General features: G+C 43.4%; 1 protein-coding gene across 4 annotated transcripts in view; it reads right to left on the minus strand.

Annotated features, from left to right (window-relative positions):
* Window positions 1-18,210, minus strand: part of SMURF1 (SMAD specific E3 ubiquitin protein ligase 1) — a 104,838-nt gene that overhangs the window by 23,194 nt on the left and 63,434 nt on the right. The gene's annotated exons all lie outside the window — the stretch shown is intronic.

Genomic DNA, 18,210 nt, shown 5'->3' on the forward strand with positions numbered 1-18,210 from the left:
AGTCTATGGTCTTTTGTTAGAGCAACCCATACTGACTGAGGCACTACTCTATATTTGCAAAGGAAAAAAACAAAAACAAAAAACCAAACAAACCTCAAGATTATCTTTGCCATTGATTCTTTGAAATTTAGGGTTACGGTAAACAAAACACTGTCAAGTAACGAGTAAGAGCTTTCTCCTCCAATAATTAGAATCAACAACAGCACATCAAATTATGTTTTAAACTTAAAATCTTCATAGCACAGGGAACTATAGACAATCTCCTGAGACAGACCATGATAAAAAATAGTAGTTTTAAAAAAGAGCATATATATGTATGGCTGAGTCACTTTGCTGCATGGCAGAAATGAGCAAAATGTAAATAACTATACTTTAACAAAAAATATTTTTTAAAAAAAACCTTGGAGTTCCCGTCGGGACACAGTGGTTAACGAATCCGACTAGGAACCATGAGGTTGCAAGTTCGATCCCTGGCCTTGCTCAGCGGATTAAGGATCCGGTGTTGCCGTGAGCTGTGGTGTAGGCTGGAGGCTACAGCTCTGATTTGACCCCTAGCCTGGGAGCCTCCATATGCTGCAGGAGTGGCCCTAGAAAAAGGCAAAAAGACAAAAAAAAAAAAGATCTTGTGAACCCCCTCCCCAAAAAACTTAAAATCTTAGTTAAATGCATACAGCTACATCTAGCAATGTGCTCTTCTATCTACAAAGGAGCACATTAAAACCAACTCAAATGAAGACCTATGCGATTTACCTTCACAGCTACTGCTAACAACAAAAGGGAGCGCACATTTTTGATATTCTGATAAATAATACAGTTTTGTGAATGTCACCTGTGGTATGCTGGAGAATAGAAAGGAGAGAGTGACAGAAAATATACGGGGCCATCATCAAGTGTTGTGACAAACAAATGACAAAACGCATGTTAAGAATTTAGCACATGCTGGCATGCAGAAAGAATGCAATACATGCAATTGTTATTTTATTAATAAGGCGGCATTGATTACTGATAGGAAATTTTGTCATCGGATCTGTTACTCTATCAAGGGAAAATGCACCAATATCTCGTATTAAACAGCTTCACGAATTTGGCTATTTTTTTAAAAATATCATGTTTTATAGTGCACTTATTTTATTAAAAATTTCATATTACATATTGTGCTGCAAACTTTTCACTTATGATAATTTTTATGTAACTTTATCAAGACACAATTCGTATACCATACCATCCAACCATCTGAAGTGTGTAACTCAATGGCTTTTAATATGCTCACTGGTGTATAACCATCACCACAATGAATTCAGAACATTTTCATCATCCCAAAAAGAGATCCCATGAGCCATCACTCTATTCAACCTCAAACCCACTCGTCCTGGGCAACCACTGTTCTACGCCATGTCTCTGTGGATTCACTGATGCTGGACATTTCATATAAATGGAATCATACAACCCGTGGCATTTTATTTATGACTGGCTTCTCTCACTCAACATGTTTTTAAAGTTTATCCAGGTTGTAGCATGAATCAACACTTCATTCCTTTTCATAACTGAGTAATATTCTGTTGCACGGATAAAACGCATTTTCTGTATCCATTTATCAGGGCATTGGGGTTGTTTCTAGTCTTCAGCAATCATGAATACTGCCGTCCAGGGTGTTACCAGGCACAGAGTGTATTTCTCTTGTAAACCTACGAGTGAAGTTGCTGGTTCCCTGTTTAACAGAAATGGGCCGTTCCCCACAGCGTCTGCACCATTTCAAATTCCCATCGGCAGTGTATGAGGGCTCCCAGATCTCCCCATCCTAACAGGTGTTATTGTCTCTGTGGGTTTTTATCTCTGTGGTTCTGATTTTCGTCTCACTGTTGACTCTGAGCTGCTTTCATATGCTTTATTAGCTACTGGTACATCTTCTTTGGAGATATTTCTATGTAGACGTTTACGCCCATTTTAAAATTGAACTATTTGCCTTTTTATTATTGAGTGGTGAGAATTCTTTATATGTCCTAAATGCCCTTATCTATAGCTATCTATAGTCACTCACCCTGGACCTCCTGTACCTACAGGTTCCACCTTCATGGGTTCAATCAACCATGAATTTAAAAAAAAATTTAGGAGTTCCCTTGTGGCTCAGTGGGTTAAGGATCTGGTGTTGTTACTGCTATGACTCGGGTCTCTCCTGTGGTGCGGGTTCAATCCCATGCTGTGGGCATAGCCAAAAATATATTTAAAAAAAAAATTCCAAAAAGTTCCAAAAAGCAAAACTTGACTTTGCTGCACCCCAGGCCACTAGTTACACAGTATTTAGAGTATTTACACAGTGTTTACATTGCATTCGGTATTACAAGTAATCTAGAGAGGATTTAAAGTATGTGGGAGGATGTGCATAGGTTATATGCAAATGTGAGGGACTTGAGCATCTAAGGATTTGGGTGTCCACGGGGAGAGAGGGTCCAGGAGCCAACCCACACCAGATACTGGAGAAAACTGTATACAAATATCTGCATATCTAGAGATAAAAAGAGCCTTACCAGATATGTGATTTACAAATATTCTTTCTCTGCAGGCTGGCTTTACACCTTCTTTGAAGCACCAAAGTTTTTAGTTTTTTTTTCCCCCCTTTTGTCCTTTCCGGGCCACACCTGCAGCATATGGAGGTTGCCAGCCTAGGGGTCTAATCGGAGCTACAGCTGCCAGCCTACACCACAGCCATGGCAACACCACAGCCACAGCAACGCCAGATCCCAGCTGCGTCTGCGACCCACACCACAGCTCACGGCAACCCCAGATCCTTAACCCACGGAGCAAGGCCAGGGATTGAACCTGCAACCTCATGGTTCCTGGTCAGATTCGTTAACCACTGCGCCCCAATGGGAACTCCAAATACTTTGAGCTTTTTTATACTTTTAGCTCTTAAATAGACATTCAGGTCTATGATCTATTTTGAGTTCATTTCAGCGTTTGATGTGAAGAAAAGGTCCAAGTTCATTCCTTTGCAAGCGGATCTCCTGTTGTACCAGGACCATTTGCTAAAAAGCTTCTTCTTTCCCCACCGAATCATCCTGACACCTTTGTTGGAAATCAATTCTCTGTAAACACGAGAGCTCATTTGTGGTCGCTCAATTCTAGTCCCTTGTCTCTTCTCATGCCATGGCCACACCGTCTTGATGACGGCCGCAGTCCTTTCGGTCCGCTACAACAAAACACTACCAGACTGTGTCGCTTATAAGCAGCAAACGTTTATGTCTCACGGTCCTGCAAGGGGGACTCCGAGATCAGGGTGTCACATGCTGGGGCAAAGGCTTTCCTCCAGGATGCAGACTTCTCGCTGTGTCCATGACAGAGCAGAAGGGGTGAGGAACCTCTCTGGCCTCTCTTGCATGCGACACTAAGCTTACTCATGAGGAGTCTACCCTTACGACGGAAGGACCTCCCCCCGAAAGCCCCCCACCCATCAATACCATCCTTTGAGGAGGTCAGTGTTTCAACCCATGAATCTGAGAGGGACACAAATAGTCACACCACAGTAATCACCAGAGCTTTGTGCTAAGTTCTGAAATTGGGAGGCGTGGATGCTCCGACTTTGTTCTTTTTCAAGATTGTCTTGGCTCTTCCGGATCTGTCCAACTGTCATAGGAATTTTAGGATCAGTTGGTCAATTTCTACCCAAAAAACTCCTAGATCTTGAGAGGCATTGCGCTGCAGCTGCAGGTAAACTGAGGGGTGCGTCATCTTAAGATTACGTCTTCAAATCCATGAACAGCAGACGCTCTCCCACTTATTCAGGGCTTTTTAAATTGTAATCGTTTTGTAGTTTCAGTAGATATGTGTGTGTATATGTGTGTATACGTATATATAGAGAGAGACTGTTTCTTTCTTTTTCGGGCCGCGCTCAGGGCATAGGGAAGTTCCAGAGCCAGGGGCCAAATCGGAGCTTCAGCTGCCATGCTACGCCACAGTCACCACGATGCCGGATGAGAGCTGTGTCTGTGACCTACGCCACAGCCTGCGGCAACACCAGATCATTTACCCCACTGAGTGAGGCCAGGGATTGAACCTACTTCCTCATGGATACTAGCTGGATTATCAACCTGATGAGCAACAGTGGGAACTACTGGAACATACACTGTATACCTGGTTTTCTAAGCCTGTTCCTAAATATTTTATCATTTTCAATGCTATTGTAAATGGAATTGTTTTCTTAATTTCAGACTGTGTATTTCTAGTGTAGAGAAATACAACTGACTTTTGCATACACAACTTTTGTATCTTGCAACTTTGTTGAACTCGCACCTGATACTTTTATTTTCTTTTGAATGTTCTCTACATAAGATCACATCATCTGCAAACAGAGATACCTCTATTTCTTCCTTTCCAATCTGGATGCCTTTCCTGTCTTCTTGTCTACCTGCCCAGTGCCGCCAATACAATATTGAATAGAAGGGGCGGACATCCTTGTCTTGTTCCTGATCTTACAGGAAAGGCTTTCAGCCTTTCAGCCACTGAGTATGATGGACGCTGTGGGTTTTTCACAGATGCCCTATATTAGGTTGGGCAAATGCTTTTTCTGCGTCTGTTGAGATGATCATTTGGTGTTTGCCCTTTATCGACTGATAAGATGTAGTACGTTGATTGATTTTTAATGTTAAACCAACCCTGCGTTCTGAGATAAATTCCACCTGGTTATGGGGCATAAGTCATGCTTTGAATGTGCTGCTGTAAGCCATGCAGGCCTGGGCTTTTCTTTGACAACGTGTTGGTTTTTGCTTTGTTTTTGTTTTCGTTTTCCTATTTCAGGGCCGCACCCACGGCATATGGAGGTTCCCAGGCTAGGGACTGAAGTGGAGCTGTAGCTGCCGGCCTATGTCACAGCCGTAACAAGGTGGGATCCGAGCCGCGTCTGCAACCTACACCACAGCTCACCGCAACGCCGGCTCCAGAACCCACTGGGCGAGGCTGGCGAACGAACCCGCATCCTCATGGATGCTACTTGGGTCTGTTCACTGCTGAGCCAGGAAGGGACACTACAGAGTGTTTTCAATTACTCACCCATGTTTTCACGCTTCGTGGGTCTATTCAAATTTTGCACATCTCAGATCAGTTGGTGTCTTTTACAGAAATTTGATGATTTCATCTAGGTTACCAATTTTATATACAGTTGTTTGGTATACAGGTGCTTACGGAATCTCCTGATCGTCTTTTAGTTTAGTCCAGTTGGTGTTAAGAGTGTAATTACAACTTCAGTGTAATCTTTATGCCATTTCTTTCCAGTGGCAACACACACACACTCTTCAGGGTTTTTTTGTGGCTACATCATAATTTATTACATTTCCTATTAGTTTCAGCTCTTGTCTCTCTACTTACAAAAGTAATATATACTCATAAAAGATGAAAACTTGCAAATGCGTTAACAGAAAATGCATGGCTCTCAAACCTCATTATTCTTTGTTTTGCATTCTCCTGGCCAGTCTCATATGCTTATTTTTTTTCCTATTTAACTTTAGAATCATTTTGAGCAAGTTAACCAAAAAAAACTTCATCGGAGTCCTCTTGTGATGCAGTAGGTTAAGGACCTGGCATTGTCACTGCAGGGGCTCAGTTTGCTGCTGTGGTGTGGATTTGAACCCTGGCCTGGGAACTGCCACATGCCACGGGTGTGGACCAAACAAACAAGCCCCTGCATAAATAAATTTGAGGGGCTTTTACCTCTTTACAATATTAAGTATGCCCATTCTTGAATGTGGCATATTTACCCACTTATTTAGTTCTTTAAAGCCTGTGACGTCTCAATGTATTTCGTAAGGTTTCCACATTTCAAATTGGGTTTACTCTTCAGTATTTGGGTTTGTGTTACTATTGTGAGTTTTGTTACTATTGAGAGTTCCTTTCATTGTACTTTCTGTTATTTGGATAAAGGAAAGTGATTAATTGTCTTAAGTTCATTTTTTCTTTTCTTTTTCTTCCCTTTTTGGCCCTGTGGGGCACATGGAGTTCCCAGGCCAGGGGTCATATCCGAGCCACCGTTTCGACCTACGTCACAGCTGCAGCAACCCCAGATCCCTACCCCACTCCAGACACTGCCCATCCTGTTGTGCCATAGCAGGAACTCCTCTTATGCCAATTTTATTTTATTTATTTTTTCTCTTCTGTTATTTTATTTTTTTCTTTTTAGGGCTGCACCCAGGGCACGTGGAGGGTCCCAGGCTAGGGGCCGAATGGGAGCTGTAGCTGCCGGCCTCCACCACCGCCACAGCAACGCCAGATCCGAGCCACATCCTCAATCTTCACCACAGCACGTGGCAACGCCGGATCCTTCACCCACTGAGCGAGACCAGGGATCGAACCCGCAACCTCATGGTTCCTAGTTGGAGTCATTTCCCCTGCACCATGATGGAACTCCCTCTTACGTTAATTTGAAATCTGCCGTCTTTTCCAGTTCTCCTCAAATTGGCCTGTGATGTGTCCTTCCACTTGCCCTTTGCTTGTCCTGCGGCTCTGGCTGTCTCAAAGGCTGTCGTTGCAAAGTGTCCAGAACCTAACTTGAAATCTTCCCAGTCTGCCTACAAACCTGACCCTCTCCCGGGTTCATGACCTGAGACTGTTGGCAACACCCATCAGCTCCACAGGCCAGCAATCTGTGTGTCAGGCTTTTACTTCTCACCATCTCTGCCCTTGCTCAGGCTCCCCAAAAGCCATCGCAATGTCATCTTTTCAAAATTTCAATCTCCTCATGTCTCCTTCTTTTTTAAAAATTCCATGGTGGCTGCCCTTTGCAGAACTCCAGACCTGCCATGCTCGGACCCTGGCCTCTCTCACCTCCAGCCTCAAATACCACCCGGCCAGCTCTGGGGCCTGGCTTGTCCAAGGTGCTGCTGCTGGAAGAATGCTGGGAACATCTCACAGAGACTGGTCCTTGGTCACATGTACAAGACGAGCGATGGTTTTAATTTAAGGCTCATTCCAGTGGAATTTGGTTACGTCACAAAGCGGAGAAGGTCTCAGTAGAGTCAGCACAAAGGGAAGTTTGCCTCAATTGTGTGTGCAAAGGCCATTTAGAGCCAGGCTGAATCTAGTTTAGTTCATGGCATATGGTTTCTCCTAGTAGAAACATTTTGCGGTCTTGAGATAGAAGTATCTCTGGCCGCTCTACAAGATAGAGGGATAAAAGATAATAAAGGTAAGTGAAGACACAGCCTAACACCCCCCTCTGTGGAGATCGACCACTCGTTTTTAAACAATTACGCACCGATTATGAGTGAGGTTCTGGGGAAACAACAATGAGCAAAAGCCGTCTACTCAGAGAAAAAGCAGCTTATTTTTCAGGGGAGACTACTGCCCGGTGGCTCCAGCTCCACCTCGGAAGTAGCCCTCTCTACTGTGGACAAATCACGTCCACATCCCGTAACTTCCTAATCGCAGGCCACTGTTTCCTAAGTCAGGGGAGGAAGAAAGAACAAAGAACGCAACGTTCACTTAACTTCTGAAAATTCACGGGGAGAAGATGCTGGGCTTGCGTTCGATTGGTAAGACAGGCTTCTTGACCAGGTCCCTGACCAAAGCACTGGGTCCCCAAAACACTATTTGTGGTTTCACCCACTCCCAGGATAAGCTACGGCAACCCAAATTTAGTACTTTGTGTTAAGAAATTTTCAGGAGTTCCTGTCGTGGCTCAGTGGTTAACGAAGCTGACTAGGAACCATGAGGTTGTGGGTTCGGTCCCTGGCCTTGCTCAGTGGGTTAAGGAGCCAGCGTTGCCGTGAGCTGTGGTGTAGGTCGCAGACATGGCTCGGATCCCATGTGGCTGTGGCTCTGGTGTAGGCCGGTGGCTGCAGCTCCGATTCGACCCCTAGCCTGGGAACCTCCATATGCCTCGGGAGCAGCCCTAGGAAAGACAAAAAGAAAAAAAGAAATTTTCAAATTTGTGTGAGTATTTCTACCATTCTTCTATTCTCCAAGACTAGAAGCTTTGGCTGTAAGCTTCGTTCCTCCTCCCCTCTCAGATTTACAGGTGTCACCAAGTCCTATCTCTTCTTTCTTCTAAATGTCTCTGGAACTGCCCGTCCCTACTCTTGTACCCTCTGTCCTATTCTTGGCTTCAGCTACTCACAGCCAAGGGTAACAAAGCCCTCCTAACTGAGGCCTCTGCAGTTCTTACTACATTTAAGCCACCAGATCAGTCCTTCAAAATGCCAGTTTTTGTGTGGTGAGGCTCAAAAGGCTCCAGTGGCTCTGAATCGTATCTGACCGCGAATCTAAATTTTTCCCAGGTATTAAAGTGCCGCGTTCCCTGTTATCACCCACATTTGCCACTACCCTTCAATGTGTAGCTCAGTTCACTGCCTCTGCCTTCTCCTCGCTACCCGATGCCCCGGGCAATCCCTCGTTTGCCTGCGCGTGGTCCACGGAAGCCCACCTTCCCGAGAAGCCTCGTGCCGGCCAGTGTTCCCCAGATATGAGTCTGGATAATACCTCCCCTAGGGCCAGAAGAAAAAAGAGATGGACACTGGCGTGGGGGTTTTCGTTAAACTGAACTAATTTATTTTAAATGCCCCTCCTTTGTTCTAACGTTATGTCTTTTTTTTTTTTTTTTTGGTCTTTTCTAGGGAAGCGCCCATGACATATGGAGATTCCCAGGCTAGGGGTCGAATTGGACCCGTAGCCACTGGTCTATACCACAGCCACAGCAACTTGAGATCAGAGCCGTGTCTGCAACCTACACCACAGCTCATGGCAACACCCGATCCTTAACCCACTGAGCAAGGCCAGGGATCGGACCCACAACGTCATGGTTCCTACTCGGATTCGTTAACCCCTGAGCAACGGCGGGAACTCCTAATGTTATGCTTTTCTCTTTTTCAAAAGTTAAAATCGCCTCTCTTTAATGAAATGAGGTCACAAAAAATGGTCATAGTTCCAATGACGACCTGGCAAAATAAAACACTGGCAATTTTATGCTGCCAGCCCCACCCACACGCACGTTTGCCTGATGCGGGGATCACGGCTCCAGCCACCAGCCACCTCGTCCCTCCTCTCACTCCCATTTACGGGAAGAGCCACAGAGCAGGGCGCTCAAGGCCGCTTCATTCAAGGGGCGGTTCCCCTCCAGGAGGAACCCTGCTCCCACCCCATCCCGCCCTTTAGACCTGGGTTTCTCCTGGGCACATGACACAAACTAGGAACAAGAAACAAAAAGCCAGAGAGAGTGACAGTGTCAAAAATACAGCCAAACTGAGGTATCTCAATACTTTAAAACATCAAGCAAAGTTTTCATTATTAAGAAATGTTATTTCCCTCCTAGGGAAGCTGCCAACACATCATGCAACTAATGTATGTTGTTATCTGTCCACCTCATCTAACTTTTTAGTCTAAAACTCACTTTTTCATCAACTTGAGGAAAAAGTCTTTAAGTTACATAAAAACAGAGTCCTGGCTAGAGGCAAAGCGTGAGGTTTGCTGGTCAGCGTGTTTCACTAACGTGCCATTTTCCAGGCCAGAGTCACTCATCTGCCATTCCTCATGCAAGTTTGGGAAATCCTCAAATTTGCATTAACTCTGGGAGGGGGGGGATCAGATTTCAGTTGCAAGAAGAGAATCAAAATGCTCAAATGTGCAATCCACACAGGGCTGAGCGCTGCTCCCTGATTTGCTTAATGACATAAACCACTGGTACCAATCCTTCTCAATAAGTTTAGACACCCACGCAACACACGGACACATTTCCACTCTTCAAACACCATTAGATGATAAAAATCATTGCTTCTTTACAGGAAAAATGGTCTACAAGTTAACAAAACACACTTCAGCAACAGGTTACCGGTTACTTGTCCCTACTGGCTTGGGGAGACTGGTAATCTAACACTTCGGTGAGTTTTCTGAACATGTTATAGCTTCATCGTCTATACATATATTCGGTTAAAAAGTGAAGGACACAATTCTGTGAAATATTTGAGCTCAGAAGTATGACATTGCAGCTTATACTCCCAACACCCCTGCCCCATCCCGGGGTAGGGGGTGAGGCAGAACTGGGCACCGAGGACCAGGGGACATGCTCGTGCCTATGCTGTCTCCCTGCAGTTTCACATTATTTTCCACCTAACTTGACAGGATGAAGCAAGTGGACATACAGAGAAGGCGTCATTTTTTTCCTCCCACTTTAATTGGTGCCGTTATTAAGATTTGGAAAGATTCAGAGCCAGCCCCACTTCTATCCCCATTCCACATTCTACGATCACAGCAGCGGCATAGCCATTATCAGACTTTGCAATGAAATCTTCTGTCATTTGTATGCTGCCTCGTGTCTGCCGCTTTCCCCCCAAAATGTCCACGGGAACAAGGACTGCGTCTTCTGTATTCACTACTGTGGTGCCCAGAGCTTGGTATGGTGCCTGGCACACAGAGGTTAACTTTTTCAGTGTTTGCTGAATAAACATCAGGTTTATCAGGTAGTAAATTTTTTTTTTCCTTTCCTTAACTGTCTAACTACTGCATAGAACATAAGCACCAATAAGAAACTATTCTTCTGAACCACTACATTCCTAGCATGCAGCACAGGGCGGGCATGAATTAAATGCTCAATAAATGTTTGTTCAACCCAATCAGAAAATGGGCAGAACTGGAGTCCTCTTGCAGGGCAGAGGGTTGAGGATCTGCCGTTGTCACTGCAGCAGCTCCGGTCGCTGCTGTGGCAGGAGTTTGATCCCTGGCCTGGGAACTTCCATATCCTGCAGGCATGACAAAAAAAAAAAAAAAAAAAAAAAAAAAGGCAGAAGACCTAAATAGATATTTATCCAAAGAAGACATGCAGAGGGCCAACAGGCACATGAAAAGATGCTCAACATCACTAATTATTAGAGGGATGCAAATCACAACTACAATGAGGTATCACCTCATATGGGTCAGCACAGCCACCGTTAAAAAGCCTACAAACAATACATGCTAAAGAGCGTGTGGAGAAAGGGAACCCTCCTACACAGTCGGTAGGAATGCAAATTGGTGCAGCCACTATGGACAACAGGGTAGAGGTTCCTTAAAAAAATAAAAATAGAGTTGCCATAGGATCCAGCAGTCCCACCCCTGGGCATATATATATCCAAAGAAAACTACAATTCAGAAAGATCCATGCACCCCTGTGTTCATGGCAGCACTGTTTACAACAGCCAAGACATGAAAGCAACCTAAGTGGTCATCAAGAGGTGACCACACAAAGGAGATCGGTACATACAGAAAACGGAATACCACTCAGCCATAAAACAGTGAAGTACTGCCATTTGCAGCACCATGGATGGGCCTAGAGATGATCCTATCAGTCAACTAAGTCAAAGACAAGCACCATGTGATACCACTTACGTGTGGCCTCTAAACTATGGTACTAATGAGCTCATTTACAAAACAGAAAAGGACCAACAGACATGGAAAATAAACCTATGGTTATGAAAGGGGGAAAGGGGTGGGGGAGGGATAAATTATGAGTTTGGGATTAACAGATGGATAAACAGGGACCAACTGCATAGCACAAGGAACTCTGTTCAATATCCTCTGATAAGCCATCATGGAAAAGAGCATGAAAAAGAAAACATTAGATACATGCACATCTATCATTTAGAAGAATTTCTATCTCCAGATCATGTTTCTGTCTTAAATAAAACAGAATGCTTTTCAACCACATCCAAGCACGACAAAGGCATCAAGAAAAACCAGTGGAACTGTATAGGTATAAGCATATTTCCTTGCTAAGAACATGGGAAAATTCAGGTTTTCATTAGAGAAAGGTTCATCTAAATATTTAAAGTCATATTCCAAAAGTAATCAATTTCTTGATCAGTTAGTTTTCAGTTTTGTGTCTCTAAGTATGTTTCTTTTTCCTTCCAAGTATTCCTATTCAAATGCCATATGTGATGACAACATCTATTAACTCCAGCCCTTCAGGCCCGGTGTCTAGTATCTCATGTCCTGAAAAGCTCATGGTGATTTTACAACCAGAAACTAAGGAGCAGTGTGCAACTCAAGCTTCCAAAACCACCCTGGAAAGCAGACTGTCTCCCAGGCAACCCTCTGACCAATACATCCGCCACAAATATTCGACAAAGCCTATCAGTGGAATCACAGTCGTGGTTTGGAAGGTTTGGAAACTTTGTCTTTGTTTTGTAAAACTTTAAAGACGCAATCTAGTTCCCTTTAATATGCCGAATAAGAGCAGCTAACACCTCTCAGGTGTGCACAAGGTGATCGGGCACCACACAAAGTATCTGACACGCATGATGCTGTGTCCTGCCTGTGTCAACACCGCAATTCCATGAGACAGTGACTCTTATGTTCATTTTCCCCATAAGGAAACTGGGGCTTTACAAGATCACATAACATGACCCGTGAAAGTCACAGTTAGTAAAAGTGGCTGCTTCTGAGTCATCCATCTAACAAACAAACACCTGCTAATGAGCCACCACAGGCCAATACTGTTCCAAGCTCCGACAATTCCATGAAGAACAAAACAAAACAGAACAAAACAAAAAGGTTCTCTTCCTGGCGGGCTTCCCATGCTCGAGGGTTTGATGTTCACGGAAAGTAAACGAAGCTCCTCCTTCCTTTCTTCTTCTTCTTCTTCTTTTTTTTTTTTTTTTTTTTTTTAACTGTTAAACAATTGCTTAAAATTGACGGCGTCTGCTTGCCTATCTTCCTAAGGTATGCAATGTAAAAATAAAACTCAACTTTGTCAGGAAGGAAATGAATTTTAATCCACAAAAGCTTGTCATTAAGTCAGTTATATTTGATTGTCACCCTAGAAAGAAACCGAATGAACTCCATTAACAGGAGATAATCCAGGGTTAATAAGGAAGAAAACCTCGCATAAACCCAAACATCCTTACTCCTGACGCCCGAAAGCCTATTAACATAAAACGAAGCTGTGCTCTTCTGATGAAGTCGTTTTAAACAAGGTGGTAACTGCTGAGGGTAGAGTAGAGACGGAGGGCTCAAGGGAAGAAAGCTAGAATTAAGGAAACTAGCCTACGACCTAATAATCAGACCAGACAAATAGGCAAGGAAAACAGTGGTACTCAATAAATAATAACAAGAGAAAGTTCTCTTTGCATTGTTCTCTTCCGTTACTGAACTGACAAATGAAGCTTTATTAATCTGATGCATAGAAAGGTCAACAGAAAACCAAACGTGAGGATGCCGTTTATAAAGCAACACATGCAAATAGCCTCTCACCGGATAATGAAAAACCCGTAACACACGATCTTCTCAAAGTCCCTTATCATTTCTTTCCTATTTATCATTTTACAGGGCTTGTTTCTACAGCACTGAAATCTTTAAAGGTATTATTTGGCATGGTTTTATCATAAAAATCTCCTATAATTATATAGCTAATCATTATTCACATCACAGCTTAGGTCAGGGTAAAATGATTATACTCAATTTAGTCAAGAAAAACAGAATCGCTGGAGAGTGAACAACTTGCTCAAGGTGACCTTGAAGAGTTAGGGATGGAGATGAGAACTTGATCCATCCATGAAGGAAACCCACATAGCTCACTGCATAATGTACCTTCCTTATTAGACAACTGAGTGCTAAGACTGAAACAATGTGATGCGACATTAAAAATTTTAAGTCTCTGTGGCCAACATCGGATTCACAAGGTCATTTAAATTAGAAAAAAATCATGACCTGCAATACCACCCTTAGGTACGTAATTAACAGAAATGCACATGTCTACATGTTCACCCTGCAGTAGAAAGGTTATAGCGGCCGTTGGTAAAAATCAGAGACAGAGCCATTGAGATGCCACCAACAGTACAATGAATAAAGAGAGTATGACGCCGCAACAAGAAAAGCAAACCACACCTACACATTAAACCATGAATGAGCCTCATGAACATGACGGTCAATGAACATTATAAAAATATGGTATGATGTCATTTCTACAAAGCACGAAAACAGTCACATTAATACGCACTGTTGAAGTCGGGTGTGGTGTCCTTTTTCAGGAGAAGTAATGATTAGAAGCATCACGAAGAGGGTGTGTGGGGAACTAGCCAGGCTCTGCTTCTTGATCTGGGCACTGATTACACACGTGCGTTCCATTTGTGAGAATTCAGGGAGCTTTACACTTAAATATTTATAAACCAATCCTAAAAATCAACAGGACAGAATAGGAAATCCAAATATAAGCCCACAGGCATGAGATCAAGACAGTTCAATGAGGAAAAAGCAAAAAAAACCAATTTTTTTCCAGACTGGATAGAACGGGTTATCTGGTTGAAATAAATGGGATATACTTGGGCGGGGGGAATAAATAAACCTTAAGCCTAATTGTACATCATCTACAAAAACTGACTTGGAATCATCAAATGTGGAGCACAGACTAAAACATAAACACTAGGTACCATTAAGAAAAGGAAAAGGCAAGAGAATATTCTCTCACTCGGGAGAAAATCTTCACAATGCATATATCGGTCAAGGCTTGTATGCAGAATATATATAGAACACTTACAACTCAATAATCAAAAGAAAAACGACTCAACATAAAAATAGGCAAAAAACCTAGACATGTCATCAAAGGATGACTGGCCAGGAAGCACAGGAGAGCACGCTCAACATCACCGACCATCAATGAAATGCAAACGAAAGCCAAGATGAGGTCCCGCCACAGTCCGGCTAGGAAGGCTAAAATGTACACGTCTCATAATACTTGTACCAGAGACACAGCTTTAAGACAATGCCTAAAATGAACATTTTTTTTTTCAGGAACATATAAACTGTCAAAATTGGCCCCTCCAAAATAGTAAAATCCTGACCAATAACCTTAGAAATTAAAACGGTAATTGAAAAAAAACTACCCACAAAAACAAAGTGTCATGCCCAGATTGTTTTCCTGGAGCATTCTATCAAGATTTCAAGGGAGGAGTTCCCTGGTAGCCTAGCAGTTAAGGACTCAGTGTTGTCATCGCTGTGGCTTGAGTCACTGCTGCGGCTTGGGTTCTATCCCTGGCCTGGGAACTTTCACATGCCATGGGTGTGATCTCCCCCCACCCCAAATTTCAAAGTACAGATAATTCCTACCTTACAAAAACGATTTCCATTTTATTAAAAAAAAAAGTGAGAGGGGAACCCACTCCAAGTGAGTTTATAGGCTCACACCGAACCCAGAAACTGCAGGAGAAAGGGGTCAGAAAGTGTAGGCTCTGGTAGCTCTCCCTCACGCTCCTGCTACCTAGTCCTCTCCGTCAAGGCAAATGCTGGACCACACTTTGCAATGCCCTTGAGCTGGCTGGGGCCATGCGACTGTAGGCACTTGTAGCAGAAGTGGCGTATGTCACTTCTGGGTCAAAGTGGAGAATAAGAGGCCAAAGATCTCTGTGCCTCCATGAAGCCTGAAGCCACCCATGGGTTGGTGGAAAGGTGGACGGACCCTCTCTCAGCCTTGACATCGGAAGGACTGCTTCAGTGTGGGAAACAGCCCCCCCCCCGACAATGAACACGGATAAGAATTAAACACTGTTACCTGGGGGACGGGGAAGGAAAGGGAGGATGCAGGAGAATACCAGGTTGGAACTAGTGGGCAGGGAGGACTTTAGCCTAACGTTTTTGTTCTTCCATAAGGAGAGTGTGTTTTTTTATTTTGTGTGTGTGTATGTATATATCAATCATATATATGCCCATCAACAGTACAATGAATAAAGAGGGGGTAGTATTTATTTATTTTTGCTTTTTTCTGGCTGCATGTGTGGCACATGGAAGTTTTCAGGCGAGGGGTCTCATCGGAGCTGCAGCTGCTGGCCTACACAACAGCCACAGCAACGCAGGATCTGAGCTGCATCTGCGACCTACACCACAGCTCAGCTCGAGGCGATGCGAGATCCTTCACCTACTGAACAAGGTCAGGGATCAAATCTGCATCCCCATGGATACTAGTTGGGTTGGTTACCTCTGAGCCACAACAGGAACTCCCTATTTTGTAGACACTATTTTTTAACTAAAAATAAATTGCAGAGGTCCCAGAAAAAAAGAGAAAGAAAGAAATGGACAGGATGGGGAGAAGGACAACCGAAAAGGGGAAAGAAAAGCTACGGAGGGGAAAAGAGAAGAAATTTAAAATTTAACATCAGGAGAAGAATCTCAGTTACTCGCAGAATCTTGGATTGAAAGAGCTCCCTGGACCACCCTTTTAAACAGATACAAGACTATCTCAACTATTTATTGGTGCATTTCTTTCGTTTATCTTCTTTTTGAACCAGGGGGAAAATAAACATGATAAGACATGTTTTTCAAAAATCTTTGTAAGTTGGATTCTGCAGGAAGCGATGTCCCTAATAGGAACAGACACAGCTAAAGGGAGATTTAATAATGATTAACTGTAAAACTAACAATAACAACTGCCAGTATTTACTGAGCTTATTCTGTGCCAAACACTATTAATAGTATTTTGTAGCTTATATCTTATTTAGTACGCACAACAGATAAGGAAACCAAGGTTAAGTGAGATTAAATGACGTGCCCAAGACCACAGAGCCTGTAAGAGTTTCCTCTTTTCTTGAGTCTGAAGAGAGCCCAAGCTCTATACTGCACGTACTCTGATACAGTGTGTTCCCAAAAGGTATAATTATGGTGACAAGTTGACATACAACATAAGGAAGCCAGTATACTCTAGAGAAATATATATTTCTTAAAAGCAAACAAATATGACTTTAAAAAAACAAGAAGGAAACTAACTCTGCTAGATCCTACTTCCAACTAGAGAATGAAAACAAAATTGTGAAGCAGTGGTATCTCATTAAGCATATGTTTTAACATTGTAACAACTTGCTGAGATATAATTCACGAACCATAAAACTCCTACTGTTAAAGTATGAATACAATTCCGTGGTTTTTAGTGTGTTCAGAGTTGTCCAACCACCACCACGGTTTCATTTCACATTTTCATAAGCCCCCAAAGAAGCCCTACACCCATTAGTGGGCACTCTCCATTCTGTGCAACCACTAGCCTACTTTCCGCCTCGACGTATGGGACCCCTCTCTGGACGGTTCACAGACGGGGTCTTAGAGTCTGTGACCTCTGATGAGGGGTTTCTCTCAATTAGCATAATGATCTTAAGGTTCATTCATACTGGAACAAGTATCAGTACTTTATTCCTTTTCGTAGCCAAATCATACTCAGCTATGTGGATGCATCGTATTTCACCAACCCATGCATCAGACGGTAGACATTTCAGTTGCTACCACATTTGGCTACTGTGATGAACACGCACGTAACAAGGTTTGGTGCACACACGCATTTTTCAATTCCCTCGGACACACACCTAGGAGGGGCATGACGGGTCCTACGGGAACTTCATGCTTCACATTTTGGAGAAATGTCTCCAAATTGTCTTCCAAAGTGGCTGCCCAATTTTACATTCCCACCGGCAAAGAACAAAGGTTCCAGTTTCTCTGCCTTCTTGCCACCGATTATTATTATCTGTCCCAGCAGCAACACTCGATGAAAAGACTTTCCTTCCCCGTCGGACTGTCTTGACATCACTGCTGAAAATCAACTGAGTGTAAATGTGCGGCGACTCTCAATTCTCTCCTGCGGATCTGTACACGTCTATCCTGCCGTCAGTAACCCTCTGCAGGGATTACCACAGCCTAATAGTAAGTTTTGAAATTGCGAAGTGTTGAGTCTCCACTTTAGTCTTTGTTTTTTTTCAAGGCTGTTTTTGGTTATTCTAGATTGCTGGCACGCCTATACGAATTTTAAGATCAAATTCTGTAAATTCCCCAAATAAAGCCTCCTGGGATTTTGACAGGTTCTATGATATGCATATACTACTGAAATGCTTTGTTATATACCTGAAACATCCTAAATCAACCATACTTCTATTAAAAATTTGGGGTTTTTTTCCCCTCTTTTTGTCTTTTTTAGGGCTGCACCTACGGCATATGGAGGTTCCCAGGCTAGGGGTCGAATCAGAGCTACAGCTGACAGCCTACACCACAGCCACAGCAATGTGGGATCCGAGCCGTGTCTGCAACCTACACCACAGCTCACAGCAAAGCCGGATCCTTAACCCACTTAGTAAGGCCAAGGACCGAACCTGCATCCTCATGGTATCCAGTCGGGTTCATTAACCACTGAGCCACAATGGGAACTCCAAAAAATCATTTTTAAAAACAAACAAAAACCCCCCAAGAGCGCCTGGCCCAGGGTAGGTGTCCCATCACTATCTGTTGAGAGCT

Source organism: Sus scrofa, chromosome 3 (assembly GCF_000003025.6).
Source record: "Sus scrofa isolate TJ Tabasco breed Duroc chromosome 3, Sscrofa11.1, whole genome shotgun sequence".
In the NCBI taxonomy this organism is placed as follows: Eukaryota; Metazoa; Chordata; class Mammalia; order Artiodactyla; family Suidae; genus Sus; species Sus scrofa.